The following is a 10,944-nucleotide window of genomic DNA, read 5'->3' on the forward strand; positions in this document are numbered from 1 at the left end:
ATAACTACTCCCGAACTTCCCGAACTGCCGTTCCAGCCCGACAGCATCCCAGCCGATCCCGAGGCCTCCCCGACAGGATCCACCTGATCCCGATCCCGAGCCGCCCCAGCCCACCTCCTTCCCTCGATCCCCCGACCTCCCCCCGTGGTCGCCGCCGATCTTCGCCGGATCCGCCCCCTCCCCCCCGTCTACAGCTCCTGTCCTGCCGGATCCGCCGCTTCGCCTTCTTCACCAGCTCCTGGCTGGCCGGGTCTGCCGCCTCCCCTCTGTCTCCAGCTCCTGAACGGCCACCGGCGGGGGCGAGCGAGCGACAGCGGACGTCGGCGCGAGGGAGCCCGCGTCGCCTAGACGCGGCAAAGCCGCCATGGACTTTAGGAAGCCGCATCCTCGTCCCATCACCACCGTCCGAAGACTTGGCGACCAGATGACGGGACCGGCGGCGAGCAACGCGACCAACAGAGCAACTCCTCCGGGGAGGCGACATCTGCTGCGCCCTCAAATTCAGCCGCAATAGTACATGAACTTCCTCCCCAATTTTGCCTTCTTCTTCAATCTTGCATTCTCTGACCTTCTGGCTTCGTACAGATGAACTTCGCGCCCTCTCCAAGACAAGTATTGCCATGGGATTCCTCTCATACCTCCACGACGAATTGTTCCTAGGGTGGCCTATCAGCTGCTGGAAAAAGGTTGGCCGAACTTATAGCCAGGGTATGGTTGAACTTCTTCCTTCCTTCATTTTGTTATTTGCTTACAACCATGAGAAGTTCTGGTAGTGCATGCGCCTCAGTCCAGGCTACAAAAGCTTTTTGAAATCTCCTGCTTACAACCATGAGAAGTTCTGGTAGTGCATGAGCCTCAGTCCAGGCTACAAAAGCTTTTTTGAAATCTCCTGCTTACAACCATGAGAAGTTCTGGTAGTGCATGAGCCTCAGTCCAGGGTACAAACACTATAAAATATGCCTGCATTCACATTAGCATTTCGCATTAAAAAAATAAAAATGAAAATAGAACATGCATGTGATGTGACTTGAAGGTCAGGTTGGTATGCACTAGCAGTCCAACCATTCAAAAGAAACTCATGAAGGTTCAGGTTTCCTAACTGTAGACAATATTTCCCCTTTGCAAGACAAGAAGTTCAGGTTGTGGAGAGTGCTCAGTTCAGGTACATATAAGTAATCTAATATTGCAGAATTAAAAACGCTCACTGTGAAGTTCGTTCTGTGAAGGGTGCTCAGTTCAGGTACAAAGGCATTGGCAGATGCTCACTTCAGTGCATAGTGTGATGTCTCTCACCACTTTTATATGAGAAGTTCAGTCTGTGGATAATGCTAAGTTCAGTTATGAAGGTATATGCAGATATAACTTGTGTGCTAACAGACATTTTTCCTTTTATGTCAGCAAGATGAGAGACGCATGAAGAAGCTTAGAAGTTCCCAGCAGCAAGTACACAATGCAAAGCCTGTACGTGTTGCACCACCCTCTCAATGGGTCACACCTCAAACGTACCAACATCATTACCAACCTGCTCCAGACAAAAAATGGACGACACCCGAAACACACGAATACTCCCGAGAAGCTGGGTCACAGCCCTATCCGCACAAGTTTGCGCCTCCACCTAATTGGGTGATGCCGGAAATCCCCCGCGGATTCTTTGTATCCACCAGCAGACTCCCAAGCACGCCGACGGAGGAGGGGGTTAGCTCAAGTCCTGCGTGTAACTCTGGAGGTTATCCTGGTGTGCCTCATCAATGCCAAAGCGAAGCAACTAAACCGGATCCCAGGACAAATCCAACAGCAACACACACACGGAGGAGAGTGATCTGCACACTACCTCCGTTTGATCCTGCTGCTAATGCTACAAGTCAGAATTGTACAGGGCAAAAGGTAGATGGATTGCTTCACAGAACAAAAGAGCAAACCAAGACCAGGATCGCAATACCTCCATAACCACCTCAAGCAAAAAGGACGCAAACAAGACCGAGGCCATCTTCAGCCCTACTTCCTCCTCGTGATCCACTGCTGCATCCTACTATGATTACTCCTCCATGCCCCATCCCAGAGGGACAGCAGCCGACACCGGCCGAGTTGCGATCATACACGCACGTAAGTGAAACAAAAAATATTTATATACGCATCTTGTATTATCTGCATTTTAAGGTGCTGTTTGGATTTATTTTTCTTTTTCTGCAGACGCCAGATCTACCGGATTATCTAATACCAAGACTAAAGATGCGATTCAAAGATGTAGAGAAAGCAAGGGAATTTTATAACAGATACGCCTGACACGCTGGTTTTGGAATCAGGAAGACGGGTGGAAATGACAACCACAAGTATTTTGTTTGCGCCTTCCAAGGGATACACACATCTTCAGTTTCAGAGGTCAGCAGGAAGCGAAACAAAACATCGCAGAGGATGGGCTGCAATGCAAGAATGAGGGTGAAGGTGCAGGAGGATAGCCCATGCGTGGCAGTGGACATTGAGTACAATCATAATCACCAGCTCATGCAAACTGATGACATGCTGGTGTTTTTGCACTCACACAAGAATTATGACCCAACTATTTTGGAGTACGTAAAGCTCTTGCAGTACCATGATGTCAAGAAAACGACAATCATGTCCATGCTATCTGAAAATGAAGATGGAAGCTACTTCCTAAGCATGATCGGACGAGACCTGCTAAACCAGTAAGTACTCAAACACCAACATACTGCAATGTAAAAATAGCATCCTAGCTCACAATCCTTTGCTAGCAAAAAATAAACATATGCATCTTTGCATGTGATTTGCAAGAAAGCCATGAATGCAAGGAAAGATGATTTGGATGATGTATTGAAACTTGTTTCATTCTTCAAAGACATGAAGGTGATAAATGATGAGTTTTTCTATGACATCCAAGTGGACAAGGACAAGTCAATTAAAAACATTTTCTGGTCCAATGCAAGCTGCCGAGGAGCCTATCAAGACTTCGGCGATTGCGTAACATTCGACACGACTTACAAGACCAACAGATTTCATATGCCCCTGGGAGTGTTTGTTGGAACAAACCATCACTTGCAGTCAACGATATTTGCTGTTGCCCTGATAAGAGACGAAGATGCAAAGTCATTCAAGTGGCTGTTCGATACATTTCTACGGTGCATGAACAACAAGCACCCAACTTGCATTCTAACAGGTGAGTTCAAATAAAAAACTCCTCAAGTTTCATCATCTTTTCAGTCTGTGGGTCTGTATTGGGTATATTTGGTTTTATCTGAAAATAATATACAACAAGCAGTTCAACCACTGTTAGCACAGAAGTCCAACCAAACAGTAGAAGAAAGAAAAATTATCTGTCACATGTTTAGAAAATAATATACAGCAAGCAGTTCAACCACTGTTAGCACAAAAGCCCAACCAAACAGTAGAAGAAAGCAAATTTTTCTGTCACATGTTTAGAAAAAAAACCACTCATGAATGTGAAGTTCAAGTACAGGAATCATAGAAGTTCAAGGACAAAAAGATGTTCAGAAAAAAACATGTAACATGTTCAAAAAAATATAGTTATTTATGTGAAGTTCAAGCACTGGTACCACAGAAGTTCAAGAACACTGCTGTAAGAAAAAATGCATGTGCCATTTTTAGATAGTCATATTGCTTCATATGAAGTTCAAGTACTTGTACAACGTAAGTTCACCATCAGTACAAAAAAAGAATCAAGTTTCATTTTTTTAATTCATGTAGACCAATGCCCATCGATGGCGAAAGCTATACCACAATCATTTCCAAACACCGTCCACAAGCTATGCCGTTGGCACATCTTGAAGAAGTACAGGGAATACCTCGCGTTGCTGTACAAAAAGTATAAAACATTCAAAGAGGAGTTCACAGCTATATTAAACTGGCCGCTGATGCCAACGGAGTTTGAAGATGCATGGGCTAAACTCGTGCACAAGTACAAACTGGAGAACGACCAGATGATGATGCAGCTCTGGAGTGATAGGAAGATGTGGATTTCAGCATATTATAAGAACATTTTCTGTGCTAGAATGACTTCCGCACAATGAAGCGAGAGCATGAACCACGTGCTAAAGAAAGGGTTTGTCAAGGGGACCCAGAACCTACACAAGTTTGCTAGGCGGGTCAATGCTTGCATACAAACTCGGATGCAGAAGGAGAACAAGCAAACAATGACCAGCATGGTAAGATAACAAGTACAAAACACCCCCATCATGTTCTTTTTTGCCTTCAACATGTGCACTTTGAATTTTTAAAAAATGAAACCCATGACTCTGCCTCATACCTCACTTTTTGACATGTGCAGACCAATCCTATGACAAAAACAACCTACGGCTACGAGGAATACATGTCCATCAAGTACACGAGAGCCGTGTACACCGAGATGAGGAATAGGATGAGAAAGGCAACGCTATTCCGCGCAAAGCGTACAGCAGAGCCAACTAAGTACCTTGTATACTACCACAACAAGCCTGGCCATGATGATGAAGAAAGATTTTCCTGGTCAAAGCATGAATTCCAGGTTGTAGCTGACCCAGAGAATGAAATATACGAGTGTGAATGCAAGCTCTGGACACACACAGGTGAGCGAAAAAACAACCTCATTAAATAGCTAGACTAGTAGTATCATATCAAAATTTATGAAACTCATTGCTGGCTCTCAAACTATGTATTCTACATTCATCAGAAAAATGTAGGCATGTTCTGCCTTCACATCATGAACATACTTGACTACCTCAAGCCTGACAATTTTCCAAACAAGTATATCCTCAAACGGTACACAAAGACTGCAAGATCACAACCAACTTTTGATACAAGGGACTACAACACGACCGCATCGGATGGCAGCTCAAGGCTATCGAAGCAATACATCTTGCTGCAGCTGAATTTGATGGTTAACAAGAAAGCGATGAGATGTGACCAGCAATATGACAGAGCATACTATGTTCTCAAGAGGCTTGTAGAAGAGCTTGATGCAATACATCCAGCAAATCAAGCGGATGCTGATGAAAGGATGGCTGAAGAGGATGCTGCAATTGAAGATGACCTTCATTATTATGCAGCTGAAATGCTCAACGTCGTCGCTGAAGCAAACCAATGCAAGCAGGATGATGGCCAATCAATGGAGCCGTGACAGCAAGAGACGATGAAATTGCTGTTGTATTCTGAAACAAAGGGTAGAAAGAAAATTACTACAGCAAAGAAGAGTGACAAGAGAGCTCAAATAAAGGCACCACCTGCAGGAAGAGTCGTCGTGCGCGATGAGAACGGAGTGCCACTTGGACATAGGAAATGCAGTGTGTGCAACCAGGTTGCAAGACACAATAAGCTGACCTGTCCAACACTCTTGGAAAGAAACAATGCTGAGGAGATCCAGCAACCCAAAGTTCAGAAACAACAGACCAAGGCTATGGAACAAAAGAAGGGACCACACCCACAAAAAGCAAGCAGCAGGCTTTGTAGCATATGCAGGAAGTATGAACCACATAATGCAAGAACATGCCCGAAGCGCGCAGATGCTGAAAAGACAAGAAAAATGCAAGAGAAGAAACAGAAAACAAGACCTAGAGCCACCAACAAGAAGGTGGTGGAAGATGAAGAGGAAGACGAAGATGAAGACAACGTCGAAGAAGAGGAAGACGAAGAGGAAGAGGAATTGGAATGCGACGATGAAGAGGAAGACGACGATGAAGAGGAAGAGGACGATGAAGAGGAAGAGGTACATGACAAGCAAAAACCTCTACCACCAAAGCCTAGGAGGAGCGCAAGGCTGATGAAAAATTAGAATAGGTCAATTAACACAATGCAAACTTATCTCATGTCAATGTGCAGAACATTATGTCATCATCCCCTGGTAACATATACTGTGAAGTTCAAGTACTATTACTGCAGAAGTCCTGGTATGTTATGAGATGAAGATATGTGCTAGTGATGTATTGCATGAAAGCGCAAGCAGTGTTAAATTGAAAAACATACACTGTGAAGTTCAAGTACTATTACTGCAGAAGTCCTGGTATGTTATGAGATGAAGATATGTGATGGCGATGTATTGCATGAAAGCGCAAGCAGTGTTAAATTGAAAAACATACACTGTGAAGTTCAAGTACTATTACTGCAGAAGTCCTCGTATGTTATGAGATGAAGATATGTGTTGGTGATGTATTGCACACTACAAAGATTCGGGTCTATTGCAACAAAATTGTTTGTCGCAATACATGCCGATTTGTGGCGATAAGTGCTTATTGCCACGAAACAAAATTCGTTGGCAGCCGTTGCGACTGGACACATGGAATAGGTTATTACCACAAAAAAGCAATTGTGGCAATAAAGTGAGCTATTGCAACAACCATGTGGGAAGTCACCACATGTTTTGCCGTGGCAACTCTCATCTGATGCCACATTTTGCTTTGTGGAGATAGCTTTAATGCAACATGTAACGAATCATGGCGACTGATAGCTTGTGGCGATAGACATTTGTGGCAACAACCTATGCCAGCACCGCTCGTTCCGTGGTGCAAACTGTACCGTGGCAATAGTCAATTGTGGCAATAAACTATGGCAACAATCCTTGTTTTCGTGGCATTAGGCATTTTGCCACGAACCGCTACACTTGTGGCATTAAGTTGTGGCAACAAATATTCCAGTCATCGTAACAGGAAATTGCAACATACTAGTTTTGGCGGTGATAAATAAGTATCACAACGGGTGAAATGTTTGTAGCGAGAAACTATTGCGACAATTTAAGTTTCCGTGGTGCTAACATGTGGCAACCAAAAGTGGATTGTGCCAATAGCCTATTGCAGCCTAAAAAAAATACAGGCCTTCAATTACAATATTCAAAACCATGCGTATAATATGTAGATTCATAAAATACATAATTCTGATAGCAAATATCCATCAAATGTAATTTCGCCATCCTAATTAAGTGCCAAGACTAAATTGTCCGTGATCTAGAGTCCAGTCGAGCTAGTTCTTTGGATCCTGCAATCAGGAAATCAAAAAAAATATAGTTGAGTCCAACATAACATATGCCATACAATTATTCCAGCCCCATTGTTAAAAAGAACTGTCGCCTGACTAATTGGAGTAATACTGTGTCAGCAAGCATGTAACTGAGGGATCAAAACAGCTTTACAAGTGTAAATGTCTAACGCGTAAGCACAATTACATGTACTAAAATCTTCCACTATTGATTTAAGTTGTGGCTCGATCTCTAGTTTCATTTAAGTTCATGTCCCTAGCTAGCACATACTCATTTTTTTAAGTTGCGACTCGATGCAGCAACAATGCATGGTGAAAGAGAAGAAGAAGCTAGCTAATTATGAAGGCCAATGACATGCTCACTTGAAAGTGGACCATGAGTTTCAGTTTCTTTGTTTTCAACATCTTAGACGTGCTTTGTCCTAAAAACGGAAAGAGCAATTATAGGTGCGGTAACCACTGTCAATTGTTTTGGATTCATGCAAAAAAAAGTCTGGGCAAACAAACCACACCTCATGGTGAAAAGTAAACATATTGCATGTCAAAAGACAAAGTTGTACTAGAGGAGCGTCAATTAATTTGGATCGGAGGGAGCAGATTGAATGTTACCTTGAACTTATCCACAGAACCAGCTTCTGCTTAAGCCTCAACAACTTTGGAGGCAGGTTCTTGTAGACCAAGGACTGGGCAATGAGGGTCGTCAGCACCTGCATGGTAATCGATAAATGAAGCTCCAGCAGCAAGAAAAATGCTCAATTAACATTAATTTTTAAACGAAGGGTTAACAACAGTTCTGGCTCAACCATAATATCATAAAACAAAAATATATATTGTAGACTGGAAGCCCAGCCCTGACAAGTGCTCATTGAACTCAGAAAAGAGAAGTGAGAGACTTTTGAATATGTTGGGTCATGCAATAACTATTGGACAAAGCAGAAGCACTCAATAAGAAATATGATTGGTTTTACCATTTAGGAGGAGTGGACGTGGTGCAATCAGAGGAACTGAGTAGGGAGCATCAAACTATGAAGCCATAGCAGGTGCTATCTTGTCCCAAACCTGGTAAAAATATGTCAATACACGATTGTGAAACATTTACAATGGAACAATCAGAAATAAATGTCAAATAAATCAGATAGTCACCTTTTTTACAACCTCTGCATCTATTTCACTCTTCCCTGAATCAATTCTTGCTTCTACAGGAAAGACAAAACGATATATTTCAGCTGTGATCTATATTTTTCAATGGTGTGTGCCCAATCTTAAAGAGGATGCATGGTTTCTAACCTTCAAATAAAGGCTTAATGCTATCAACTCTAGCTTGTCACATGTCATTATCTATTGCCCGTTGAAATCCCTGTAGCCACCACAAAGAGCATGCTTTACTTACATGGGACAAATCACAAAATTATGTGCACCCATATCGATAAATTACTGTTGTGTGTACCAGAACACCAATTATTGGAACAACAATACTGAGCCGTGTATCCACAATAGCAGCAAACCATGCATGCATTCCTGTATTCAGCTACAAATAAAAAGGATAAATTTTCTAAAAGTGAAATCTATGTAATAATTCAGTATCATGATGCAATCATGATCTATGATACCTCTGAGTGATTCACCACTAATCCCTATCCTAGAGGGATCAACATCGTCCCTTGCACTAAGATAATCTCCAAGCTTTATCAAGTCCCACACATGCACATGTTCCTCACTGAGTATCGCAAAAAAACAGGTCCAACATGTTTTGAACTATGATATACCAGGTCATACAGTAGAAGACAATCATAACGAGAGAACCAAACCAAAAGAATAAATCCAGAATTCAACTGAAGTGCCAACCCAGATAGTGTAGTTATGGCACCAGTACAGCTGGACTAACACCAACAACAGTGGTAATCCAGAGCTAATACTTAATCAGAAATAATTCCAATGCAATCCCTTGTTAACCTACCCAAGCTGCCTCTGCACGGCCACTCTGTAACTCTTCAAGATATCACCCCCACTATGTGCTAGCTTTGCTTCCTTTCAGAGGATTCAAGAAAAGATTCACATACATCTCTCATCATTTTAAGTGTAACCGGCTTATCAGTCACATTGTTAAAGCCTAACTTCTCAATGAGCTGCTACAAAGACAACACGCCGGCAATAGCAGATATTCTTCATAGCATCGTTGCTTCACAAATAAAAGAAATATTGTTAGTTTTTGGTTTGATTAGTACTCATACACATACAGTTGTAGAATTATGTAGAGCAGATGTGAATACTAACATCTCATATTGAACTCCTCGTGGCCTTCTAGCTCTGGGTGTCACCATTGCGATCAACCATCGTCTTCATCATCTGACATCTTCACAATAAAATCAGAGTAAGAAACATTGTAGTCATGAACTACATTATGCGAAATTATCAAAAACAAGAGATACTACATTAGCAGTGCATGGCTCCTCCACGTTTAAAGGAGGAAAGCCAGACTTCTATCTTAATGCCCGGGGGAAGGGAGCCAGGCGATGCCCGCTGGCTCGACTTCGCCGAACGTAGGTTCCGCCAAGGGAGGGCGCACTGGCTAGGGTTTGCGGCGGGCAGCACGGGGGCTGGGGTGCTGCCGAGGGATGCCGCCCTGTGATGCAGTGGACGAGGCGAGCGGGCGGGGTGGCGCTCGCGAGTCTCGGGCAGCGGACGAGGGGCGGCGGCCGCGAGCCGGGGTCTCCGACAACGGGCGAGGGCGACGGCCTCTGGCAGCGGGAGGTAGGACCAGGTGGCCGGGCGAGCGGGCGGGGTCGCGCGGGTCTCGGGCAGCTGACGGGGCGTGCGGCGGCGAGCGGGCAAGGCCGAGGACACGGAGACGCGGCCCGCGTCGGCGGGCACGGAGGAGAGGGAGGAGGGCGAGATCGAGGACGACGACTCCTCGTCGTCGGCACTATGCAACGCGCTGGGCAACGGCCGCACCCGCCGGACGACGAAAGGATTTCTGGATGTTCTAGGATGGGAGGAGATCAGGAGAAAAAACCTGAACCAGGGACGAGAGCTCCAGATCCAATCGCCGGTGAAGACGCCGTGTGATTTTGTTTAGAATAGTATAATTGTGGGTAGTTAGGAAGGGTCTTTAGCGGCAAGATAAATAGACTACTTTTTGGTGGGAAAACAAAATATTGGCGTAAACTACAGTAAACCAAAATTATATGGTGGGAAAGTAATTCTTTTTGGAGGGAATGTTTAGAATAATGAAATAAATTGGAAAAATAATATTTCAAAGCAATATGAGATATATATGCCGCTAAATCGTCTCATGGCCGTCATCTTCTCTCCGAACCAGATCGGGAGATTCCCGATGAAATCGTCCCACGTCCGTCATCTTCCCTAAGTCCGGCGGTAGGCGGCATGTGGGAAGCTCGCATCCATGGCCGGTGGAGAGGCTTGAGCTCGCGGGCGAAGGTCGGGAAGAGGGACAACGGAACTGCTTGGTCAGCATCGAGAATGGAGGAAATGGGCGACATGAGCCATGGCCGACCAGGAGCGGCGTGCAAGGTCAGAGCGGCGCTTCGCCGGCTGGGGCTTGCCACCCGGGTCAGGACGACACGAGTTGCAACCTGGTAGGGGAGGTCGTCGCACAGAAGTAGTGGTCGCGGCCGGTGCTAGCGTGTTGTCGCCGGACGACATGGTTGTAGGTACAACCAGGTTTGCACCACAATTTCGAAAATCATTTCAGAAAGTAGCAAAAACTTGGCCAGTTTTGAACTACAACTCATGGAAACCTCATGTGGCCCTCACTTTAAAACTACTAGGTTATACTCTTGCCTTGGAAAACAAGTACAAATGGGATGTGTTGATGAGACGGTTGATCTATGTCAGTCTCGATCTCACATTTTGATCTTGAGATGGGGTGACCTCAACATCTTTCATCTTACCAGACAGGTCCGTGGAGGGTTGCTCCGTGCCAGAGTAAGTCCAACATAATCATGTCAT

The 10,944-nt window shown here is 44.5% G+C and overlaps 1 long non-coding RNA gene across 2 annotated transcripts; it reads right to left on the reverse strand.

Annotated features, from left to right (window-relative positions):
* Positions 1 to 6,719: 6,719 nt before the first annotated feature.
* On the reverse strand, positions 6,720 to 10,038 carry LOC119366905. 2 transcript variants are annotated; one of them, XR_005176134.1, is made up of 8 exons: positions 9,989 to 10,038; positions 9,250 to 9,328; positions 8,933 to 9,154; positions 8,263 to 8,332; positions 8,119 to 8,171; positions 7,944 to 8,034; positions 7,585 to 7,682; positions 6,720 to 6,975 (listed from the first exon to the last, which is right to left on the reverse strand). It is a non-coding gene; the product is annotated as an uncharacterized LOC119366905 (long non-coding RNA). The 2 variants fall into 2 exon arrangements; XR_005176133.1 differs by having other exon boundaries at positions 8,423 to 9,154.
* Between the last annotated feature and the right edge of the window lie 906 nt (positions 10,039 to 10,944).

Source organism: Triticum dicoccoides, chromosome 2B, assembly GCF_002162155.2.
Source record: "Triticum dicoccoides isolate Atlit2015 ecotype Zavitan chromosome 2B, WEW_v2.0, whole genome shotgun sequence".
In the NCBI taxonomy this organism is placed as follows: domain Eukaryota; kingdom Viridiplantae; phylum Streptophyta; class Magnoliopsida; order Poales; family Poaceae; genus Triticum; species Triticum dicoccoides.